General features: G+C 39.4%; 2 long non-coding RNA genes across 4 annotated transcripts in view; one reads left to right on the top strand and one right to left on the bottom strand.

Annotated features, from left to right (window-relative positions):
* Positions 1-11792, top strand: part of LOC147995087 (uncharacterized) — a 35490-nt gene extending 23698 nt beyond the window's left edge. Inside the window, exons 1-2 of one of the 3 annotated variants that reach the window (XR_015687046.1) lie at positions 1794-1855; positions 9343-11792. This is a non-coding gene — a long non-coding RNA (uncharacterized LOC147995087). Of the gene's footprint in view, positions 1-1793; positions 2470-9342 lie in introns of those variants that run through there. The other 2 variants (XR_015687047.1, XR_015687044.1) reach the window with 2 other exon arrangements.
* A 5993-nt stretch (positions 11793-17785) lies between these two features.
* Positions 17786-23846, bottom strand: LOC147995086 (uncharacterized). Its single transcript, XR_015687043.1, has 2 exons — positions 23552-23846; positions 17786-19607 (listed from the first exon to the last, which is right to left on the bottom strand). It is a non-coding gene; the product is annotated as an uncharacterized LOC147995086 (long non-coding RNA).
* Between the last annotated feature and the right edge of the window lie 399 nt (positions 23847-24245).

Below are 24245 nucleotides of genomic sequence, written 5' to 3'. Positions count from 1 at the left end.
CTCCAATGGATAACACATTTCTTCTAAGAGCAACATTGCCCATCCGTGCAAACCTTTCCTATTCTAACTCCTTTTTAAAGGAGTTATATTTTGAAATTAGCTTATTAAAAGGTGGCTTTTCATAGGCATTTTCACATGTCCTTAGTTTTGGTTCATCTACCCTCTCCCTTTACTCTTTCCCAGTCCATTCAGCCCTAGGCCAAAGAATTCATCCTTTTTCTCTAACATGACTTTCTTTTTTACTATCCCTTAACTTATGTTGTTCAACAGGATTGTGAGATTGTAGACTTTCATGGGGCTTTCTATACCACCAGGCTTTGGATTAGTCCCCAGCAATCTCCCATACCCACAGTTAGCATTTTGTCTCAGCTCCACCCAAGAGTTACCTGGCAACAGCCAGGTATGTCTGACTCATTATAAAATGGGTTCCTCACCCCTCCTCTCTCTCTCTTGCTCTCTTGCCCTCTTGCTCCTTCTCTGTCCCCTCTCCTCTCCCCTCTCTCTCCCCATTCCCTTCCCAATCTCTCTCTACTTGCTCACAGCTGGCCTCTCCTCCTCTACTCTCTCTGCCTTTATCTGACTCTACTACCCTCTTAACTTCCCTCACTAAACAAACCCTGAATAAACTCTTTTCTATACAATACCACTCTGTGACTGGTCACTCAGGGGGAAGGTATGCCTTATCATGGGCTGTCTCAGGCACCCTCTTACACCATAACTGACTACACCTCCACCAAAACATGTACCCTCTCTGTTTATCTTTTTATAAACACAACATCCAAAGGTGACTTCCTTCACTGTCCCATGTCCCTCTATCCTACGCCTTTTAACCACCAACGTTCTCACTCTCAGCTATTGTTTTATCTATAATCTTCTAACCCTTTCATTTCACAAAGCCCCCTTCCTAGAGTCCTGGCTCCTATTATGCCCCATGTTAAATGCATCAACAAGTGATTTCAAGCTAGGATCTGCATGAGAGAATACAGTGTTTGTCTTTCTGGACCTCGGACACAACACTAACTACAATATTTTCTAGTTCCATCCATTTACTTGAAATTTTCATGTCTTCATTTTTCTTTACAATTGATAGATGTTCCATTTGTTTGTGTACCACATTTTCCTTATCCATTCAACTTTTAAAGACCATAAAAGCTTGTTCCATTTCTAACTACGGTGAATGGAAGAGCTAGCTAATAATTTCGGTTTACAGGTTTCTATGAAGCAAACTATAAAAAAAAAAAAGTATTGAGTAAAAACCAGGGATGATACAGTTTAGCCATGTCATATCACAGTTTTACATCCAGTGGGTTGTGAAACATTCCATTTCTATCCCAAAGTAGCTGCTTTACCCTATTAACTGTGTGTTGCCTGTAGTTTTATAATCACGATAGGACTTTTTTCCAGGACTGTGCTTCCAGACCCTATCTGCTCCCTTCCTTTCTACTTGGCTTGGCTCCAGGATCAACTGCCTCCAGTCCAAACCTGTCCTCTCTCTCTCTCTCTCTCTCTCTCTCTCTCTCTCTCTCTCTCTCTCTCTACCAGCCTCTGCCCCTGGAGGGGTCACTTTACCAGCCCACTCCAGAGTGCCTTGAATCCATGGATGAAAGACACTCTGATAGCTTGGCTGCCCTAATTTGCCTCTTGGCCCAATTCCTTGGGCTACAATTCCTCTTGCCTGGAAATGTATTCCCCTGCCAAACAACCACAAGAACATTCCTTCTGCCCCCTCAGTCCTGAATAATACCTCTGGCAACCTGCCCATAGTGACTTTGGGCCCTGGCTGTCAGAAGGTTGTATGTGGTTGCTGCCTGAGAGAAAATGTCCTGTCCTTCCTTGTGTCTCTTTTCTTCCTAGGGTAAGAGAAAGTGGCTGAGAAAATTACCTTGCTTACTTATACTTTGTTAATCTACAACGAGTAAGTTGCTTAGTTACAAATGTGTGTGTATTCTTGGGAATAATTTGCTTTGCATTTGTTTTCCATCCATTACACGCAATCAGACTGGATGTGTGAGGGCATTGGAGTACATGTTTTTACCTATGTCCTCATGGTAATTGTTCACTTAGGGAAAAAGAGAATGTAACTATATTGTGGTTTTTATACTGCTTGAAATATTATCCTGGGATTTGCAAGCAGGGAGAGAATGAATAAAGTTGTTGGAGCTTTGTTCCATCCCACAAATGTATACATATGAATATAGATAAAGCTGTTGGAGCTCGTTCCAGCCTGCTTCATCAACGAAGGTTGTATGTGTGTGCCTGCTTTACATAGAGACTGACAACACGTGCCCTCCTTGAACAGTTAAACACACTGTCTGAGCTGGTCTTCCACCTGGATCCTGGACTCAAGGAGTCATGTTTAATGAAAAAGAAAGGGAGGTTGTTATTTTAAAAGAAAGAGAGAGAGGATATTTCAGATGTGGATTTGAGTCTCATGTCAGGGTGCCTTCGACACCTAGAATGCTGAGTCAGGTGAGTAAGGGTGAGGAATCATTATTGGGTGATTGTGTGCTATATTTTCTCTCAGTGTGGGACAAAGGGAAACTAAGGACAGACAAATACTTATTGATAGCATTCAGCATGTACTTCAAAAGAGGAATTAAGGTAAATACTGGTGAGGTTAAGGATTTTCTCTGTTTTATAGAGACAGTCACCCCAGGTACCCTGGCCAGGGATTAGATGTAGAAGCATGGGACATATTAAAAATAGATTTTTAACACTGATGTACTAAGAATGGAGGTAAAGACATGACTGCTCGTACATTTTCTATTTGGAGCATGCTTAAACAGGACATAGAAGGAAAAAGGAGCCCAGGTCCACTCCAGAGCTTTCTGCCCAGATCCTGGTGAGAGAGCTCCCTTGTTGTCACCTTGCTAAATAATCTAAACAGAAAGTTTTTCCTTTAGTAAAGTCTCCTGACATGGCTCATGGGAACAAAGAGAGGAGGTGGAGAGTGATAAATTAAGTCAAGATGAAATTGACCCCTTAAAGAGGAGTTGGCAAGTGCTCTGCTGGACATAGGCCATCTCCCAGGGCCTCTGGAAAATGTAAAGTCTACTGAAGGCATATGGAGGATTTGCTGCTGTCCTGTGTCAGACTCAACAGCAGGGTGAATCATTTGGCTGTTTTCCCATTGTTATGAGAAATTGGTCATTGGAAATCTCTAAATGACTTTGAAAACTTCTTAGAGAGGTCACATTTGTTTCACCCTTTGAAATTTCTACAGCTGATTGCAATCATTACTGTTTCTGAGAGGCTTAAAGGTAAGCCTTTTGATTAATATACTGATACTATATAATCAGATATTTATCTGATTTAGTTCCCCATATTGAAACAGCTCCTCTTGCCTTCTAGCTGTTCAACTATTCTAGTCCTACTTTCTTACAAGGGTTGTTACAATCTTTGTTCTCTGTGGAACACATCTGAGCTCACGCTTTCTTTCTACTTGGCTTGGGTCCTGGATCCGCTGCCTCCAGCCCAAACCTGGCCTCACTCTCTATCAGCCTCTGCTCTGGGAGGGATTGTGTTACCAGCCCACTCCAGACAGCCTTGAAGCGGTGGATAAAAGACACGCTGACAGCTTTGTTGCCTTAACGTGTCTGTTAGCTTAATTCCTGGGCGCAAATATCTCCTTCCCGGAAATGTTTGCCCTTAACAAACAACCACTCCATCTCTCCTTCCACCCCATCAGCCCTGCCTAATATCTCTTGCAACTTGCCCATAGCAGAGCTATGGGCCCCGGCTGCCAGAAGGTCTTACGTGATTGCTGCATGTTCCTCATTCCACAGTCTGGCAGAAAAAGGGCCTGTCCTTCCTTGTGCCTGCCATTTTGAGGCCGGGAAGTCCCACCTTCTGCCCTGCAATTGGCTCCTGGCCTTCTTTGTTGACAAATCAAGAACAAGTTATGAGCGCCTCCTCTTACAACTGTGTTTTAGAGAACCTCTTTTGTTAGGAATCATGTGATATACCTTTAATTGTGGGACCATCCTGGATTCCCTCAGTGTTTACCTCCTGCTGAGCCTTGCTAATGCACGTGAAGGCTTTTGTTCTTTAGAAAGGAACATCTTAGCCTTTCAGTTTGGCCCTGGGCATAACACCTCGGTGGTAACACCTTTGATGTCAGTTCTTGGTTTTGGTTTCTGTTTTCCTGACGAGAACATAAACTCGTTTTTCCATTGTGCTTCCTGGGATTTTCCACTCAATGAATTTGGGGTATATATGCTGTGAACCTCAGGAAAATTTTGGCATTCGCTTAACAGAAATGACCCGAGTCTGTGTTTTTTCTTAAATCCCCCATGCCTATGCCTGATTCTCAGTACTTTACTGTGGGGGTGTCCTCAAGTAGAAGTCCCACTGAGATCAGGATAGAGAAGAGGCTCTGACAGGATTGTTCCAAGAGCCTGCCCGCAAAGTGGAAGGGAGGTATTGGATGAATGGGCCACAACATTGGAGCCCAGTAAGAGGGATACCGTGAAGGACACTACGGGAATGGAAAGCATGTGCAAAGGAAAGTAAAAATTTGGGCCATCGATAAATAAACCTTGTAAAAAGGGACAAGGTAATGATAAAGTTTTTTTGTATATGTGTTCTTTTAGAGTTATGCTAAAATCTAGACATCTGGGTCCCCCTGGAAAGACATCATCTAGTTTTCTCCCTCTATATCTATCTGTTCTTGGTACACCAAGCTGTCCATGTCTGTCAGCTTATGTCTGTAGTTTTTGTTTCTCATTTCTTGAATGTTTTGCGTTTCATGTTCAAAAGAAAATATGGTTAAAACTTTTATCTGTTGGTTGTTTACCCCTAGATTTAATTTTAACTCGTTTCAAAAATAAATAAATAAATATAAAACAGTCTCAGTTGGCCTTTGGAGCCCTGCACCTGTAGCTAGGAGTCTAGGTCAACTGGAGAAGGCCCACCCCAACCCCCCCAAGGGGCTGATTGTCTGCATAAGCCGATTTTAAAGGGGCCAACAGCTTCTTGGTTTCTATGGTAAGGGAGCTGATGGTTGTTTCTTTTAGAAAAGTCTCTGCCATTGTGTTTATTGGATTCAACAGGTGACAAGGTACTCGTCTTAAAATTATAGCAAGAAAAAGTAAGAATTGTGTTTGGTCTAAATATTAAAGATATGTATAGCCACTTCGTTTTTTTATTTCTGATTGGTTTTAAATGTATAAATATGCTCTACATGTCTTGGTTATAGATTATTGGCTTTTAAGTTATTGGGTATGGTTAAAAAATTTATAGCATTGGTAGCAGAAAGTTGGCTTAAAAACTTGTAATTTAGATAGAGTCATTCTAGACAACACATGACATGAGCCAACCCAGGGAAACAGGTCTCTAAAGATACATCTAACTTGGGATAATATTTTATGTAATTCTTATCCTAGAAACCAGACTTATAAAAGGTAGGATTTAGGGAAGTATCTCTTTGAGGTATTGGAGGCTACTACATCATGCGTTAGCATACAGGAATTGGCAGTCAGACTTTGTAACATGAGGGATAGACTTGGTGTTTTAGAGAGACTGGATTTTAGAGACTGAATTGTTTGTTGGAGGTACAGTTTTGCTTTCCAGAGTCGTGGTTATGCTCTGGTATTGCAAGGGAAACTTGAAGATTGTGGTTAAATTGCCAGTGTTCCATGGACTGCAGTTTACAGTTCTATCACATGCTCAGGATTCTAACCCACACATATTTGTAGTTAAGAAAAAAGAAAACAGGTGGAGATTGTTATGGGATTTATGAATTTATGAAGGGTTGATGAGGCTATGGAACTTGTAAGAGCATTACAGCCTGTTTGCTTACTCCAACTGCCATTTCAAGAATGCATATAGAATTATTATGGATCTGGAAGATTGTTTTTATGCTGTTTCTATACATCCTAGTGATTGTGAAAGGTTTTCATTTAGTGAGCTTGCTTATAATTTTGGAAAGCCCATGAAGTATTATCATTGGAAAGTTTTGCCTCAAGGAATCATTTATGTCCCTACATTATGTAAAAATGTTGTTGCTGCTTCAATACAAGAGGTTAGGACTTTGAATTTTCCAGTGTGTATTATTCATTATATAGATATTTTATTAGCTGATCCCCCTGAAGGAGTTTTACTACAAGCCTTTGCTCTTATACAAATTTTTGAGTAGTTGTTGCTCAGAAAAGATTCAAAGGCAATATCAATATAGTCAATACTTGGGACATCAGTTATATCCTAAACAAATTGTGGCACAGAAAACTCAAGAAAAGATAGTTTACTTTAAATTATTTTTAAAAGCTTCTAAAGATATGTTAACTGGCTTAAGACCCTCAAGCTCACCAAGGGGGAGCTTAAGCCTTTGATATTCTCAAGGGGGATGCAAATCCTAATTCCCCTAATTAACTAATGAGGGACTGAATTGTTTTATCAGTAGAGGAAGCTGTTAGTCAACAACAGATACATTATCAATGGTTGGTTTGCATACACAATAGTCCTTTGGCAAAAGAGACCATTAATGTGGATTTATTTTGCTTCATCTCAAAGTAAAGTTTAAACACTCTATTGTGAAGCTGTTATTGTGTTAATACAGAATTGTAGTATAGAATCATACAAATATTTTAAGAAGATTGTCTTAAGAACCTGATGGAATATTTATGCCTTATTCCAAACGTCAATTAAGTTGGTTATTATAGAATACTGATATTTGGCCTATTACATGTGCAAACTTTTCAGGCAAAATTGATAATTTTCTTCTATACATGCTTTTGTATTTCCTGTAAATTTACACATGTAGCCCATAGAAAATTTGCTTACTGTATTAATAGATGGCTCATCTAATGAGAAGGCAGCACATGTAATTGAATCACTTTTTATTCTCTTGAGTTTCCCCCTGCTTCAGCACAGATTATTGAATTATGTGCTGTAGCCATTGTTTTTAAAATGTTAAAATCAATCTTTCAATTTGTATACTGATAGCCAATGTATATCTTATGGTTTACAACTGATTGAAATTGTTTCCTTTTTAGATACTTCTAACCCTCAAATTTTGCAATTATTTATGCTAATGCAACTGATTTAAGAGAATATACTGTTCCTTTATAGGCCATTTAAGAACTCAGACTGGATTGCCTGGACCCCTTAGCAAGGGCAATGCCACAGCAAATTTGTATACCAGGGAGATTATAGGCCTTACATAGGAACAATTAGCCAAACAATCTCATTCTTTACATCATCAAAACAGTAATAGCTGGAGACAATAATTTGGTACACAAGTCAAGTTGTAAATACAAGTCCTCAGTGTCCACAATTTCTTCCTGTATCACATAATCCTCAAGGACTTATACATTATAAGTTATGACAAATAGATGTTACTCATATTTCTGGTTTTAGAAAATTAAGATATGTATATGTGGCTATTGACACCTTTTCAGGCTTTATTGTTTCTTTGCTGTTCCACTAGATGCTAAGATCGTGAGAGATTTGCTTTTGGCCTTCCTTCCATGAATTTTCAGGAGTTTTCTTATCGCTATCATTGAGTTATGTTGCCTCAGGGGATGGCCAATAGTCCTATGTGTCAGGTGTATGTAGCCTCTGCGCTAAAGCCTTTGAGGCAGAAGTATCCACAGATGTATATTGTCCATTGTATAGATGACATTTTGTTAGCAGCTGAAGATGAAAAAAGAATTGTTGACAGCATATGCTGATTTACAAGAAGATTTGGGCACTGCAGGGTTAATGACTGCCCCTGAAAAGGTTCAAAAGAATTTCCTGTATCAATATTTAGGACATGAATTATTAGAAAAAGAAATTTGCCCACAAAAGTAAAATTAGATTAGATACACTGAAGACTTTAAATGATTTTCAAAAATTATTAGGGAATATAAATTGGCTTCAACCAACATTAAAATTAACCACAGGATAGTTGAAGCCATTATCTGATGTTTTAAAAGGTGATTCCTCTCCAAATTCACCTAGACAATTAACTCCAGAAGCGCAAGAATGCTTAAATTTAATACAACAGGCTTTGGAAGGGGCTCACCTTAATTATATTGTTTATTCGAGGCCTCTTTTGTTTTAGATTTTTATATCTGTTCATTCCCCTACTGGGCTCTTTTGGCAGAATAGCTCACTTAAAAGTTTCACCTACAAAAATAGTGATGGCTTATCCTCAGACCATTGCTCAATTACTGTTCAAAGCTCAAAAAATTAGCTTACAGACCTTTGACAAGGAACCAGATTTTATTATTACTCCCTATACCAAGGAACAGCTACACTATTTAGCCCAGGGATTTACAGATTGGGCTATTTTAATGTACACTGTTTAACATTTCAGTTTGTTTAAACATGTTTGACATGTTTAACATGTCAGTTTGATAACCATTATCCTGACAGTAAGATTTGTCAGTTTTTAAAATTGCATCTAGTAATTTTTCTACAAATTATGGTTAGTTCCCCTTCACAAAAGACTCGTTTAGTATCTACTAATGGTTCGTCCAATGGATGTTCTGCAGTAGTGTTTAGAGGGAAGGTAAAGGTTGTAAAAATTCCTAATTGTTCTACATAGCTAACAGAATTGAAAGCTTTACAACTACTAACTTTGATAATGTTTCCTGATACACACTGATAGTATATATGTCTCTCAGATATTTCATCCCTTGAGACCGCAGCCTTTGTTGCTCCTGTTTCATCCATTTTTGCCTGCTTATTACAAGTACAGTCTTTGCTATGGCAGCATTGGGAGCCTATTTTTATAGGCCATAGAAAAGGACATTCCATGTTACCCAGCCCCTTAACACAAGGCAATGAGTTGGCTGATTCTTATACTCAGTCTCCATGTTATTATATGTTAATAAATATTACTGCTTATGATAAAGATTTACAGATACATAAAAAATTCATCTTAATATTAATTCTTTGAAGTTTCACAATAGAGTAACTAAAGAACAAAAAGCCCAAATAGTCAGTCAAGGTCCCCAGCGTGCCCCATTTATTTCCTTTCACAATTTGGGAGTTAACTTAAGAGGGTTACAGCATAATGATATTTGATATATAGATGTTACCCATGCTATTAAGATTCCTTATAATTCTCAAATACAAGATATTATAAAACAAGTATTATAAAATTTTAAAACAATATCATCATAAATAGAAAGGGTGGAGTTATATCCCTGTATATCACACAATTATTTAAATAATGCTCTTTTTATTTTAAATTTTAAAATTTGGATGCCGAGGAACTCTCTGACTGTCTATGGCACCCAACAACAGGCATACTTATGCCTAAGAGAAATGGAAGGGTACACTTACTGATATATGCCATGATCCTGTTCAGGTATTTTATATGGGGAGGATGGCATGTTTGTGTTTTTTCTGCAGGATGCTGCAGGAGTGTGCTAGCTTCCAGAGTGGCTGGTGAGATATGCTGATGCTAGGACAAAAAATGATGTTGACCTGTGAGCTTGCTGAGTGCCCTGACAATGGTGACTGGGAAGCTGTTTTGGACGTATATTCCTGACCATCTTTACCTGCCTATATCCCAGATTGGACAAGCTGCCCTGCCTCAAGCTTTTAGACCTTGTGGGACAGAGAACAGGGAGACTGTGGAAAATGCCTTCAGAAAATCAAAGAGAAGTTATGACTCTTCTCTTTCCTTTAATGTGTTAAGTTATTCTGACTCAATCATAGACTTGTCAATCCAATATTGGAAATAACAGTTTTCATTTGGAAGATTGGTTCTGGACATTTTCAGAGACATTTGAAAATTCACAACTGTCTTGTATGAAGTTACATTTGCAGCAGATAAAATTGATACAAGGTCTAGATTTTGAACAAATGTTAGTGCATGTGTCAAAACTCCTAATCTTTCATTAACTGGTCATGTTAAAATTACTTTTATTTCTCCTACAGTATTTAATGTAAGTTATAGTGATTGTATATAGTCTAATTTTGTACTGTATTGAAATCTGACATACCACCAGCTTTTGTTTTATTGCTTGTATTGTAGGACCTTGATATTCTGAAAAAAGGCTTACAAATATTGGAAGAAGTAAAAGATAAAAGTTTTAAAGTTGCCCCCCCTAGACACAAAGTTTAGAGCAGAAAAAAAAAAAAAAAACAGGTTAGGCCCCAGAATTGTATGTTCCAAGAAGCCTCTTCTAGGGCTATAGAATGGATAATTACATTGGCCAGCTCAACAGCTTTCTCCCAGAAACTAGCTGACCATAAATCTTAGAGAACAATCTTGAGAAGCAGGAAACAACTTCTCCTAGGAACTAGCGGAACATGAAGTTAAACAATCTGAGAAGTAGGAGACAGCTTCTCCTAGGAAACAATCTTGGGGGACAGAGAGTTCTTCCTTGTGATTTTTCACTGCTATTCTACACACTTTCCAATGACGCCATCCCTGCCCCCTCGGGTTGTGGTTTCTCCCTTTAAATACCTCTTCTCCCAGCCTCTCGGGGTCGAACTCCACTGCCCCTGCGTGGGATACGAGTCTCGACCCCAGTGCACTGGTTGCTATCGATAAACCTCATGTGATTACAACAAGGACAGTCTTGTGTGTGTTCTTGGGGGGGTCGCATCATCCCGAGACTTGAGTGAGGGTCTCCCCACTCTGGGGGTCTTTCAAGGCTTTAAGCAGAAATAATAGGATAATGGGTTTGATTATTGCTGGTTTAGTGGTATAGCTGTTTAATCAATAGCACTATTGCTTTGACCCAAGTAGTTAAGACAGTTACTTGTGTTAATCATTTAACAAAAATGTTAATGTTTTGAGTATTCAAGAAGATTTACTCGTTTGGAACAATGGATTGATGATCTTTGTGTTACCTGAATGGTACTAATGCTAGAGACAGTCTTGACTATTCTTCCAAGGAATGCCCTCTATGTGAAGCTGCTGGGGACCAGAGAACTCTACTGTGGTTGTGGGGACATCAAGCATAGTTCCATTGCCTGTTGGTCATTCAGGAGAGGGTCAGCTGATGCTGAACCGTCATGGGAGAGACTTTGACATCATTGTTGCTATTGTAGCAGCCATTGCTGCTGTGGCTACTGTGGCTGCAGTGTCTGGAATTGCCATCTCCCAATCTGTTGTTAAGGCAAGCACAGTGGATAAACTTTCAGGAGAAGTTGCTGACAATTGGGAATTCTAAATTTAAATCAACAGTCAGTGCTTTTACAGGAACAGCTTGATCTCTTAAGGCCTCCTGTTCTCCTATCTTCACCTTTGTGTGAAACCTTACAGTGGCCCTCAGTATTATGGCTCTTGGTGCCACAGTAGTTGGCCTTTTGCTTCTTATCACATGCACAGAGAGCAATCCCAGTCCCAGGCATCAATTAAGCAGGTGTCGCTCTCCTTGCCAGAAGACAATCCCTCTGCCCAAATCTGGCTCAGCCTTTACAAGAAGTAGTTAGCCAAAGATGGGCGACTCTTTGGGACCAATGCCCACCTAAGACAGGGGCTCTGAGACTGACAGATATTCCCAAAGATAGATTGGCTTTCACAAAGTGACCTAAGACATCTGCTACTTTAAAAAATTAAAAAAGAGGAACTTGTCAGACCCTCCTGGGTCCCCTCAGCGTTTACCCCCTGCTGAGCCTTGCTGATGCATGTGAAATCCTTTGTTCTTTAGAAAGGAATATCCTGGCCTTTCTGTTTGGCTATGGGTGCTAACACCTTTGATGTCAGTTATTAGTTTTGATTTCTGTCTTCCTGCTGAGAATGTAAACTCGCTTTTCCATTGTGCCTCCTGAGATTTTCCACCCAGTGAATTTGGGGTATATATATTGTGAACCTCAATAAAGCTTTGACATCCTCTCAGCACAAATGACCCGAGTCTGTGTTTTTTCTTAAATCCCCCAAGCCTACACCCAGCTGTCAGTGCCAGACTTAGCTGTGTATCATCAAGGTATAGAACCAGTGCTTGCTGTAGATTCATAAAATCTACTGCCACTTCAGGCTTTGCTGAATACGTTTTCAGCTTTCCAAACTTTCTCATTAATATTTGAGTCCTTTCAAAAATCATTTGGTAAATGCCTACAATGAATTCCTTTGATTAATGGAAGTGATTGGGGCCTCTCTACTATACTATGAGAATGGGTAAATCTCAGACTATTGCCCTGAAACAGACATGGTAGAGCATGACTGTAATCCAAACCCTTGAGAAGCAGTGGCAGGTGGAGCTCCGGGGTCCAGGCCAGCCTGGCCTGCAGAGCAAATTCAAGGGGGAGTCAAGGCTGCACAGAGAAACTGTGTCTCAAAAAAGACTAAAAACAAACCATAAGACCTTCTACTGAAATGTTTTCCATGCACGCAGGTCTCACCCTCTGATGATGTGACTCTTAGAGGAGGTTCCCAGGGTCCCTGCAGCCTGTGGTTGTGTGAATAGATGCAGTTGGGCAAAGAGTAGACCAATGAGTCTCATACTTGCAATGAGCATTGATTTCAGTGGGGAGTGTTAGAACTCCAAGTGTCCATATGCATGCAGTTTTGTTTACATGCGAAATACTACGTAGGGTGGTTATAGTAAGGAAACAGTTCTAATGGAAAGGGAGTAGACTAGAGCTAGCCCAGAGGCCACAACCACCTAAGGATTTAAGTGAAATCACAGCAAGAAAAGGGTTTCTACAATTGCAGATAGTAAATGGAAGGGCAGAAAAAGCAATTAGATTTGAAGGGTTTTGGAGCTTGCAGGGGGAAAGGGTTAGATTTGCGGTCATATAGAGTTTGCTGGAGCCATACATCCAGTCTAACGGTTTATTTTTATTCTGTTCCAGTACACTTGGCTTCACATACTCAGCATTTCATGTCTCATAGCCACAACTGACAAACATCACAACACATGAACACAGTAGAAGGAAAAGCAGCTTGAAACATACAAGCTGTTATACTCAGTGTTGTCTGTCTACATCCAAGGGTCCTCTGATGACTTTCTGTGCAGGCTGAGTCAGAGTTCAGAAGCCCTTGCATATCTCCTCAAACACAGAAAGCAAATACATGTGTCTATCAGTTACAGATGACCCTAAAGTCTCTATGCCCTGAGGCCTTCTCTAGGGGTGGCAGCAGGGTATAAATGAGGAGCATAGGCTCTGGAGCCAGACTCCAGATTCATTTAGTATCTATAACCCTACAGTATCAACACTTAAATGACAAAGCCCTCTGTGACTGGGAGACTCCCAATTTATGCCTGTCTCTTGAATATACTATCAGTGGTGTTCTCTTCTATAAAATGTATCAACCAAAGATGGGAAACAATGCTAAAGGGCTAAATAATTAAAGCATGAATAAAAGCCTTAACAACATTGTATTCCCTAATGAAGGTAACATTGATGAGGTTTTGCTTACTACCATCAGGAATTAGTTTCTCTGTTAAAAAAGACATTGCATAACAGGTACTCTGGGCAGCAGCTGTACTTCCAATGTCATATATTAAACCAAATGTTTATCCTTAAATGACCTCAAATCCATTGAGTCTGCATTTATCAAACAAGAAACACCATAGTTTGAGGTATTCAAACACTCTTCCAGTAATTTTGCCATTTTTAGTTTTCATTTAAAATAGAAAAATAAACCTGAGGAGCCGATTTAAAAGTTTTTGTATTTGCATGTTTATTTACATTTTAAATAAATCCCAATTCCCAGTTTCCCTTCCAGAAACCCACTATCCCACAGCCCCCACCCCACACTTTCCTTCAATGAGGGTGCTCCTACACCTACCCACCTACTCCCTCCCACCTCCCTGCCCTGATATTCCCCTACACTGGGTCATCAAGCCTTGATGGTACCAAGAGCCTTTCCTCCCATCAATGCCCAACAAAACCATCCTCTGCTACATATACGGATGGAGCCATTCCTTGGGATGGGGGTTTCATCCCTGGAAGTTCTGGGGGTCTGGTTAGGTGATATTGTGTTCTTATGGGGTGGCAAACCCGTTCAGCTCCTTGAATCCTATAACTCCTCCAATAGGGACCCTGTTCTCAGTTCAGTGGTTGGCTACCAGCATTCACCTCTGAGTTTGTAAGGCTCTAGCAGAGACTCTCAGGAGACAGCTATATCAGGTTCCTATCAGCATGCACTTCTTGGCATCTACAATACTGTCTGGGTTTGGTGGCTGTATATGGGATACATATCCAGGTCTGGCAGTCTCTGGATGGCCTTTCAGACTCTGCTCCACACTTTGTCTCACATTTCCTCCTGTATTTCTCTTCCCCTTTCTAAGAAGATCTAAAGCATACCCACGTTGGTCTTTCTTCTTCTTGAGTTTCATGTGGTTTGTGAATTTTATCTTGGCTATTCCGAGCTTTTGGGCTAATATCTGCTTATCAGTGAGTACATACCATGTGTGTTCTTTTGTGATTGGGTTACCCAACTCAGGATGATATTCTCAAATTCAATCCACTTGCCTAAGAATTTTATGTAGTCATTTTTTTAATAGCTGAATGCTACGCCATTGTGTAGACATACCACATTTCTGTATGCATTCCTCTGTGGAAGGACATTTGGGTTCTTTCTAGCTTCTGGGTATTATAAATAAGGCTACTATGAACATAGTGGAGCTTGTATCCTTGTTACGTGTTGGAGCATCTTTTAGGTATATGCTCAGGAGTGGTATAGCTGGGTCTTCAGGTAGTACTATGTCTAATTTTCTGAGGAACCTCAAAACTTAATTTACAGAGTGGTTGTACCAGTTTGCAATCCCATCAACAATGGAGGAGTGTTTCTTTTCTCCACATCCTCACCAGCATCTGCTGTCACCTGAGTTTTTTATCTTAGCCATTCTGACTGGTGTGAGGTGGAATCTCAGGGTTGTTTTGACTTGCATTTCCCTGATGACTAAGGACGTTGAACATTTCTTTAGTTGCTTCTTAGCAATTCTATATTCCTCAGTTGTGAATTCTCTGTTTAGCTCTAGCCCAGTTTTGAAAATGATTCCCTGTTTGGTTTTTGGCTTTTTTTGCTGTTGTTATTGTTGTTTTGTTTTTTAAATCAGCTCGGGTCACCTACTGGCTTAGGGCTGCTTGCCTCTGTTCAGATTTTGATGCCAACCTAACAGTCTCTAGCAGGGAACAACATCTCTAGATGGTTCTCATGGTTAAAAATATAATTTAAGCCTGTGCTGCACAGTGGGCCTTTCTCTTTCTCTTCCGGTCCCAGGTACTATGAGAGCCATGGGTTACCTTGCACACATGGCCAAGTTCAAGAACCCACCACACACAACCAGTCCCCTAAATGGCACAGAAATGGCATCAAGAAACCCCTGTCACAAAGATACAAATCTCTTAAGGGGTTTGACCTGAGAAAAATACACTTTGCCAAGAAGTACCACAAGAAAGGCTGGAAGAAGATGCAGGCCATCAAGACCAAGATACTAAAGGGCCCAGACTATAAACTCAGCTGTCTGGCTTTCATCACTCTCCCCAATCTTGGGAAGAGGATTCAAAGCTACATGGCCAGGGGTCATAGGCTCTGCCAACCAAAGCCCAAGGTTCAAACCAAGGCAGAGGTCAAAGCTCCAGCTAAGGTCCAGGCTTCAGCTTCAGCTCAGGCTCCCAAAGGTCCCCAAGCCCCTGTGAAGACCCCATAGAAAAGGCTCCTGCCAGAGTGAAGACAGACGGACTGCTGTGACACACCTACCTACACACTATTTGCAGATGACCAGTGTCCTATGCTGTTTTAACAAATAAACTTAAGGCAACATATATATATATTTTGGACAAAATAAGATAACCAAGATCTATGTTGTTCTAGATAAAAAAAAAAGATTCAAAACAGCAGGTGAATGACCGAGAATAAACTAAAAAAATTGCAACAAAATAGGCCTCAACAGATACAAGAAGATTGAAATAATCCTGTATGATAATGTCATGATACAGGTGAAGGCAGGTACAAGATAGAACGAGCCTGTCATTGGACAAGAAGGAAAATGAGCAGAAGAAAAGTTTTAGAGAGGAGGAGGAGACTGCAGCAAGAAGAGAAAGCAGCAGAGAGAACATGGAGGCAGATGTTAAGATTCCTCTCAGCACATTTACAGTTTCTTATGAACAGTCTTAAGGGATGGATACATACAGGGCTTAGTATGTCTCACCTGGTACCCCAGATGACCACATGAGTGTGCCAATCTCCTGCTTCCCCATTCAGTGTTCCATGCATTCCCACGGCTGGGTCCTTAGGCCACTATCAGCTGCCCAGCTGCCAGAGCCACTCTGACACAGGCTGAGAAATGGGCCTGCATACCTACCCACTCAGTCCATGGTCCAGGCCTAAACCTGCTTTCTCTCCCAGCCCACAGCTCACCCAGCGGCTGTCAGTTTTGTCATTTCTTTCCATTCCTGTCCATATCAAGTTACAGTGCGCTGTCTTTACTATATACATTCTCAAACAAGTAATTTAACAAACACAACTTGTCTAACTCAGATTATGTGCAAGAAATACTGCTCTCAATCTTCTCAGAAGTCCACTAATGTATTAATACATAAGGTTATGACAGACAGATGCCAAAGGCTGATATTTAACCCTCAGGTCTCAAAGATCATGGACAGCTACAAGAGACTGCCTGGATTGTGATACCATGACCCCTGAAAAACACCACCATTGCTCTGCTCAGGCTTGGTCTATACTGTGGGAAAAACTTGATATACTGAGAGTCAAATGGCTCATATTGCCTAAGTCAGGGTGAGTCATTTCTCATTTAAAACATATTTATTGCACAGAGAAAAAGTTTTTCATCTTCTGGGCTTCATGCCCAGACTGACTCCACCCAAGTTGTCATGGACACCACAAGGACCTCAGAACTGTTTAGGTGTAGAATGATGTCATTACACAGGTGAAGGTAGGTACGAGATAGAACTAGGCCTGAAATTGGATGAGAAAGAACGACTGGCAAGAGAAAAGTTTTAGAAAGGAGGAGAAGCAGCAGAGAGAACATGGAGGTAGATGTTAAAATTCCTCTCTGCACATTTACAGGCTGTTGTGAATATTCTTAAGGGATGGATGTGTACAGGGCTTTGTATGTCTAGGTGGACATGTATATGTCTGACATAGTGGCAACCTGCCTTGGGAACTAGATGGGTAGAGAAATTGTTGCCAGGTTCAGAGAGAAACCATTGGCAGTGTGATATGGGATTGAGCAGAGCACATGAGATGCTTTGCTGACTGAGATGAATATGTCTGCCAGATATCATGGGACACTATGGTTCCAGACCTAGGGCAGAGTAAAAGACAACATTTTTTATAATTTTCCAGCAACATGTAGTTAATGGACTCTACACGAACTCTGTCATTTTTAATTAATATATGACTCCTAGATTATAATTTACTCTTCCCCAGATAACTGACTCATTGACAACTAAGGTAACTGTAGCTTGACAACTAGAAAACAGACATAGCTCCTTGTCCCTAATTTAATCCACTACTATATGTACTCACTAATAAATTCATTAACTAGCTAAGACTGTCAGATTTCTCACAGACTTCACAATAAATGATACAGAAAAAGCCCTCCTTGTTCCTTCTGCTCTAGAAAATGTTTTTGTCTTCCCTAAGCTCATCTTACTACTAACAAATCTCTTTGGTAAACTTACAAGCTCCAGGAAACCCACTCAGATCTGCCTCTCATGGACCAAATAGACTCCATACAGGAAAGTACACCTACCTATTCCAGAGAGTGGGATTTCTCTCCAGTGCCCTGAAATTGGGACTCAACAATCACTAAGACCGAAAGGTTTTAAATGTACACATAAGAAAAAAGTTTTTCTCCCAAACATACATAAACTTATTCTCTACCTATAGTGTGTGTGTGTGTGTGTGCGTGTGTGTGTGTGTGTGTGTGTGTGTGTGTGTGTGTGTGTTTCAGCATCGTGTCAGTCCAGGAATTTACTATATCTAGGACAACTCCACAGGACAATAAAGCAAACCACAGATACACAGATGCTCCAATCTGCCCTCAAAAACAGATATTTCTACTGGACCCGTTCCTTCTGATCTATCCACAAGTTGCAGTAAAAATTGAAAATGGTATATTTGCTATCAGGTCCCACCAGCTGAATCCACTCACTCCAGCTGCTACTCTAGCACACTGTCCACAAACCACCCTCTCTTGACTGTCTCCCTTTTAGCCACCCTCTCCGTGTGGTCCCCTAGGTGGTAATTACCACACCTAGCACACACCTAGCACACACCTAGCACACACACACACACACACACACACACACACACACACACACACACACACTGTTCTGTGGGCCCTTGAACATCTCACTCTGTACAGGCAACAAAACCAGATCTATACACTCAGCCATTTCTTTCACACACTGTCCTCATTAGCCCAGTAAATCAAAGTTCCAGAAATTTGTAATATAACAATTACATTTACATGTTAAATTCCCAATCCAAATATATCCACACAACAAATTCACTGCCAATTAAAGATTTAAACTACCCTCCTAGACAAGACAAAATCAACCCAGTCCACAAGGATCTGGATCATCCTGCTCTGTTGTCCCCATCTTGATTTTCTGCTTCTCCTCCTCCTCCCTCCATCCTAGACTTTCTCCACCTACTCCTTCTCATCCAGTGATAGGCTGTGCCTTATCCTGGACTCACCTTGCTGCATAATGACATCATCCCATACAGATTCCACAGACCTTGACAGCAAGGAAACATCCAACTCTCCTAAGACTGGAACACATTCCCATACCCATTTTCCTGTTTCCTAGAGACATGTTACCCCAAAGCCAATAAGAGGTAACTACAGATCATGACTACATTATTCCTGCTCCACAATCACCTCCTTCCAATTTTTTTCTGTTTAAATTAAACTAAAATGGGAGAATGTTAGCATTTTGTCTAGGCGTCACCCCTCAGCTCCCTGGCAACAGCCAGGTGTGCCTGACTCACTATGAAAGGAGCTGCTTGCCCCCCCTTCCTCCCTCTCTTGCTCCTTCTCTGTCTCCTTTCTCCTGTTCCCTCTCTACCCCCACTCTCCTCCCCCTATGTCTCCAAGTGTTCATGGTCAGCCTCTACTCCTCCTCCTCTCTCTCTCTCTCTCTCTCTCTCTGACTTTCTTTGTCTCTACTACTTTCTCAACTTCCTTCTCCATGCCCTGAATAAATTCTATACTATACCTTCCTATGTCTTGTCCCTCAGGGGTAAGGGATTCCTCAGCATGAAATCACAGAGGCACTGCTTTCCCCCACACCTAACTACACATTCATGAAACATATTTCGTCTCTCCTTATCTTTTTATAAAACACAATGAGTAGTCCCCAAAACCTGCACATATATACAGGTAAATACATGATTGTTTTACAAGTATAACTGAATATGAAGTAAAATTAAACCATATGCTATTATTAATTCAAGAGTATAACTGAGAGTTAACACATGTAATTTCTTGATATGAAAACTTAAATTCTCCAATGGTCACTAAGGAAAACATATACAAGCAGAACTATTATATTTCTTATATGTTTTAAAAATATAATTAGTAGCAAGACTGAGCAGTCCAAGTAAATGAGCCACAGTTTGAAAGGAGAGCTCTTCATCAGGAGGACCTTCATATCAGTGTCTCACTGCTGCTTTCATCCTTGACCTCACAGCGTCTCTGAATCGATCTTCCTAGCATCCAGAGTTGTTGTTGTCCATCCTGAAACAATACATCAACAGCTTGAACTAACAACATCCCTCTCTACCATACTGTATCAGCAGCTATCTTAACTCAGACTTTTTGTGGATGAAAATTTTTGGCGGTTGATTTGGAATCAAAATGTTTTTCTGTCCTACTAAGTATATCCCCTTGACAGAAACTAAGGTAATTAATTGTGAATACAGCTTGATGAATAACTGATCTCAGTGAAGCTTGCCCTTGCTTATAAAGAAACATAAAAGCGTCACCTATTTTCCTCCTCTTCAATTTTTTAAATTTGTTTTTTTAAAGTAAAATGAGTTCTTTCCACTGTTGCTTATCTTGGAGGCTATCATTTAATTTCAAAATACATACAAAATTGTTTACATATGAGAGATGTATAGGCTGGACCATCATCTATTTAATTATCAGAGGAACTCCCGTGATAGCAAAAGCTTGAGTTAAGTGCTGAATTACACGATCAGCAGTTCTCCAGGAAGTGGTGTACCCCAAATAAATTTAGAAAATGTGTCAATAGATACATGCACATAAAAATATCTTCCAAATGCAGGTATGTGAGTGACATCCACTTGCCAAATATCATTCACCTGCATCCCCTGAGGACTAACTCCTTGTGAAACCAAAAGAATTTGCATTGGTTAACATATTGGACAATGGGAAATGATAGCCTTAGCTTGTTTATAAGGAATTTGATATTCTATATGTAGTGTGTTAGTATTAGTATATAAAGTTTTATGCTCTGCAGGAACAAAAGTAACCAAGTGATCTACTCATTCATTTCCTTTAGAAATGAACCCAAGCAATTTAGTATGAGATCCAATATGAGTAACAAAGGTCCTGCCATGTTGAGAGCTTTTGGTACCACTTCTAGGAATTTGACATTTGTCACTGGGCTGAGACAAGGAAGTAGGCTCAGATAAGAATATTAGAAGCAGTGACAATGGGGCTTTATTTACTTTGTTTAATTCCTACCTTGTATGATCTCTTGGCTTACTACTTCACTTATTACCTTGTGTGATCCTTTTATTTACTACTGTGATTGACTATTGTCCTGGGTGATCTCCTTGTTTACTACTTCCCTTGATTATTTTGTCTTTGATCTAAGAACAGGCTGTGTTTTTTGATGTATTGAGAATGATATAAAAGAAGACTGCAAATGAATAAAGCTGTTTCATCCTGAGTACTGGCTGGAGTCATGTTATAATTTCGTCTAAATTGTTTTTTTGTTTTGTTTTATTTCTTTTCTTTTTCAGTCCTCATTCCTTCACTTGAGTTTCTGCTGACTGACTAAACTGGCTTGTTATTGCCATTATGATTTCCTAATTCATTTTGTAACTGCAGAAAAAAAGTTCTTAAAGGATGTTTATAATTAGAAATAACTAAAGTATAAATTTGTTTTATAATCTCTACAGCTTATGCTGCATCTACCACTAAATATCTCATAGATACATTTGAACAGCTCTAAGTACAGCATAACCTCATTTTGCTGAACAGAGTATATTTAGTCAGAAAAAGTTGATAATCAGAAAGAGTCCAAAAAGCACTGTTAGTTTTTAACACACCTGTAAAAAAATTTTAAAGCATCTTATAATGATTCTTGAACTCTCACATCATTTATCACAAATTCTTTTTTTCTTTAAGAAGTTCCATAGTTTACTTTTTGGCAAATGATATTTAAATTGACCTATGAAATTTATTAAAGCTCTCTGCAGTGATTTACTCATAGTGCACAGTAATTCTGATTTATTTTTGGTTAAAGGAAATATAACAGAAGCACAATCATCCCCACTTATTTGTACATCTTTAAAGACCCCTCTGTGTCAATAAGGATAGCATATCTCCAAAAGTAGTTACAGTTTTAGAAAGAGAATGCCTACTATAAGTCTATTCTCCAGGATAATCTTTTTGAGCCAATATTCCAGTTGGGCACTGAAAAGTGTTTAATAAAAGCAAATCAATAGTAACATCAATAAGGAAACAGCTCAAAAAGAAGAGAAAATAAAAGAAAAGAAAACTCTTCCCAATACTATTTTCAACTATTCGTAACCCTAGTTTTGCTTCTGACCTTAATTCCCTTTTACTTTCAAGAGCAGGATCTCCCTGTAATGTTCTTAAGGAATTATGTAGCAGACAAGTAGGAGTATCTAAAGACAGACTTAACCAATTGATATCGCCCAATAATTTTTGAACATCTTTCAGTTTTAAAACAATCTGTTTTTAACTTTATTTTCAATGGATGCACATACTATCCAGCTACGGTGTATCCTAAATAGTTAACAAGCTGTTCCTTTTCAATCTTTTCAGGAGTTATTATCAAGCCACATGGCTTAAAAAGTTCTGATAAAATTTGCAAAAAAATTTCTGACTCTACCAGACTAGGTCCTGCAACGAGAGCATCATCCATGTGATGGGACATATATAAATGAGGATAGCACTGACTAATAGGGTTCAATGCCTTATCCACATAAACCTGACATAGAGTAGGGGAATTCATCATTCCTTGTGGGAGTACTTTCCATAGAATTTTTATAGGCTCCATCTACACAGTATTATATTTTTAAATGAACACCCTATATTGTTTCAAGACAGAGAAACATTCATTTGCCAAACATCAACAGATGAATCAAGGATACATAAGTCTTTACATTTTACCAGAGACAAGCGTTTGTCTTTAGAATGTAAGCCCTGGGGTTGGGGTGTTCACTTTTGTCACAGCATTTCAGCCCACAGAGTAGAATAATGGAATCTGTCTTCTGTATCTGCTTCTTGCTGACATTAGGACACAGCAAAGCGTCACGGGAAGGCTTAAATGCTAGTCAAAGGTGGGGCAATGGGGCATTTATCAAAATGTAATTTTGATAAATTTTAAAGCTGATCACCAGATGGAGTCTAAGCCAGGTGAAAGTCTGCTAAGACAAGTACAGAATATGAAGAGAAATTAAAAATGTCTAACAAATTGTAAAGTGTAAGAAATCCCAAGACCAAGAAAAAAAATCCCTTTTCTTTTCTTTTTCCCATTTAGATTTTTATAGTAGATTGAGATATGTCACATGAATGCACACAAAACCTTGCAGAATCATACATAAATGTCATAATAAAATTATACTGGTCATTATTTCTCTTTAGTGTACTGTCCTACGTATTTTTTTGACAGCAGATATTTTCTCGTTGAATTTGCATGCTACTTTTTTTCTTTTTTTATTGGATATTTTTATTTACATTTCAAATATTATTCCCTTTCCTGGTTTCCTGCCCATAAGCCCCTATCCCATCCCCATCCCCTTTTTCTATAAGGCTGTTCCTGTTTAGCTAACAGGTGTCCCTTATACACCTATAAATACACAGATTGAACAGAGATGTTTTTAGCATAGTAAGGAGCATCTTAAAATTTATCATTGGAAAAGAACCAAAGAGAAGTTAAAATCTTGAGCTTGTAATTATAATTTGCCAATGTTCCATTAACTCATCAGAACTCCATTAATCAATGTTCAAATTCTGAACTTTGAAATAACAACAGCATGTGGGGGATACATTTTTTAGAGCTCTATAGGCTTTTTTCAGACTTCCCTGTCTTTGTAGACATGCGCAGATATGATTATAACTTATACTTAATTCATACTTAACATATACGAATTTCATTTAAAGTATATCACTAACATTGAATGCATATAATTTTTATTCACTGCATATAATGTATACACTCACATATACAGCTTACATTCAGTGTTACAATCTTTATTAAATGCATATAATCTGTATTTAAAGTATAGGATTAATATTCAATGCACATGGCTTAAATTGACTATATAATATATACTAACTTTATTATTGCACACAAACTATATTCAGTGAATACAATTTATATTTAACTTGTTTAATATGTATTAGTTTATACTTTAAATTTGAGGCCATCTGCATGAAAACAAGGAATATTAACTACTTACCCACACCAGAGCTGTAAATCTGCAATGCTGTCCTGTTTGCTGGGCTGCTCCTTTACCAGAGCACACCATTTCTCCCCCAGCTTCTCACTGCTGCAGTCCCCTGGGGGCTCAGTGAGTGCTCATGCAGTGAGCACACAGTGACAGAGCCTGATGGAGACCACCCCTGCAGCCTGTGGCTTCCATCCCAGCCGCAGGCCTCTGTGTTTTCTCTCATTCCACAAAGTTTCCCAGACAGGGTTTTCCTCTCCGAAACTCCACTTCTCTCCCCTTGCTGACTCATCTCAACCTTCTTCCTGGTTGCTGAATTTATTGTACCTTCCTCATATTCCTTTTTATGAGCTCCCTTATCTATATTTTCTCACCAGTCCTGCCAGTAAAAGTAAGGCTGATTATAGGACGGTTAAAAAACAGGTATAAGAAGGTTGCTTTGTGATCACCAACCCTCTGCACGTATATGTCTCATAGCCTAAAATACTACCGAAATGGAGGACCAAATTAACTCAAACTATAGAGAAATTTTCTCTCCTTACTGAACAGCCCTTTTTACATTCCTTTTTATCCTTTGTAAATTCCCAAAATCTATAATGAATGCTTACTGATAACTTCTAAAAGAGTCTAAAAACTTTCTTGCCCATTCTATGGTTTAAAAATTGACTTCTTGGGGCTGGGGATTTAGCTCAGTGGTAGAGCGCTT

This window comes from Rattus norvegicus, chromosome 4, assembly GCF_021556685.1.
Source record: "Rattus norvegicus strain SHRSP/BbbUtx chromosome 4, alternate assembly SHRSP_T2T, whole genome shotgun sequence".
NCBI lineage: Eukaryota > Metazoa > Chordata > Mammalia > Rodentia > Muridae > Rattus > Rattus norvegicus.
This window is presented reverse-complemented; position numbering and strand designations above follow the sequence as displayed.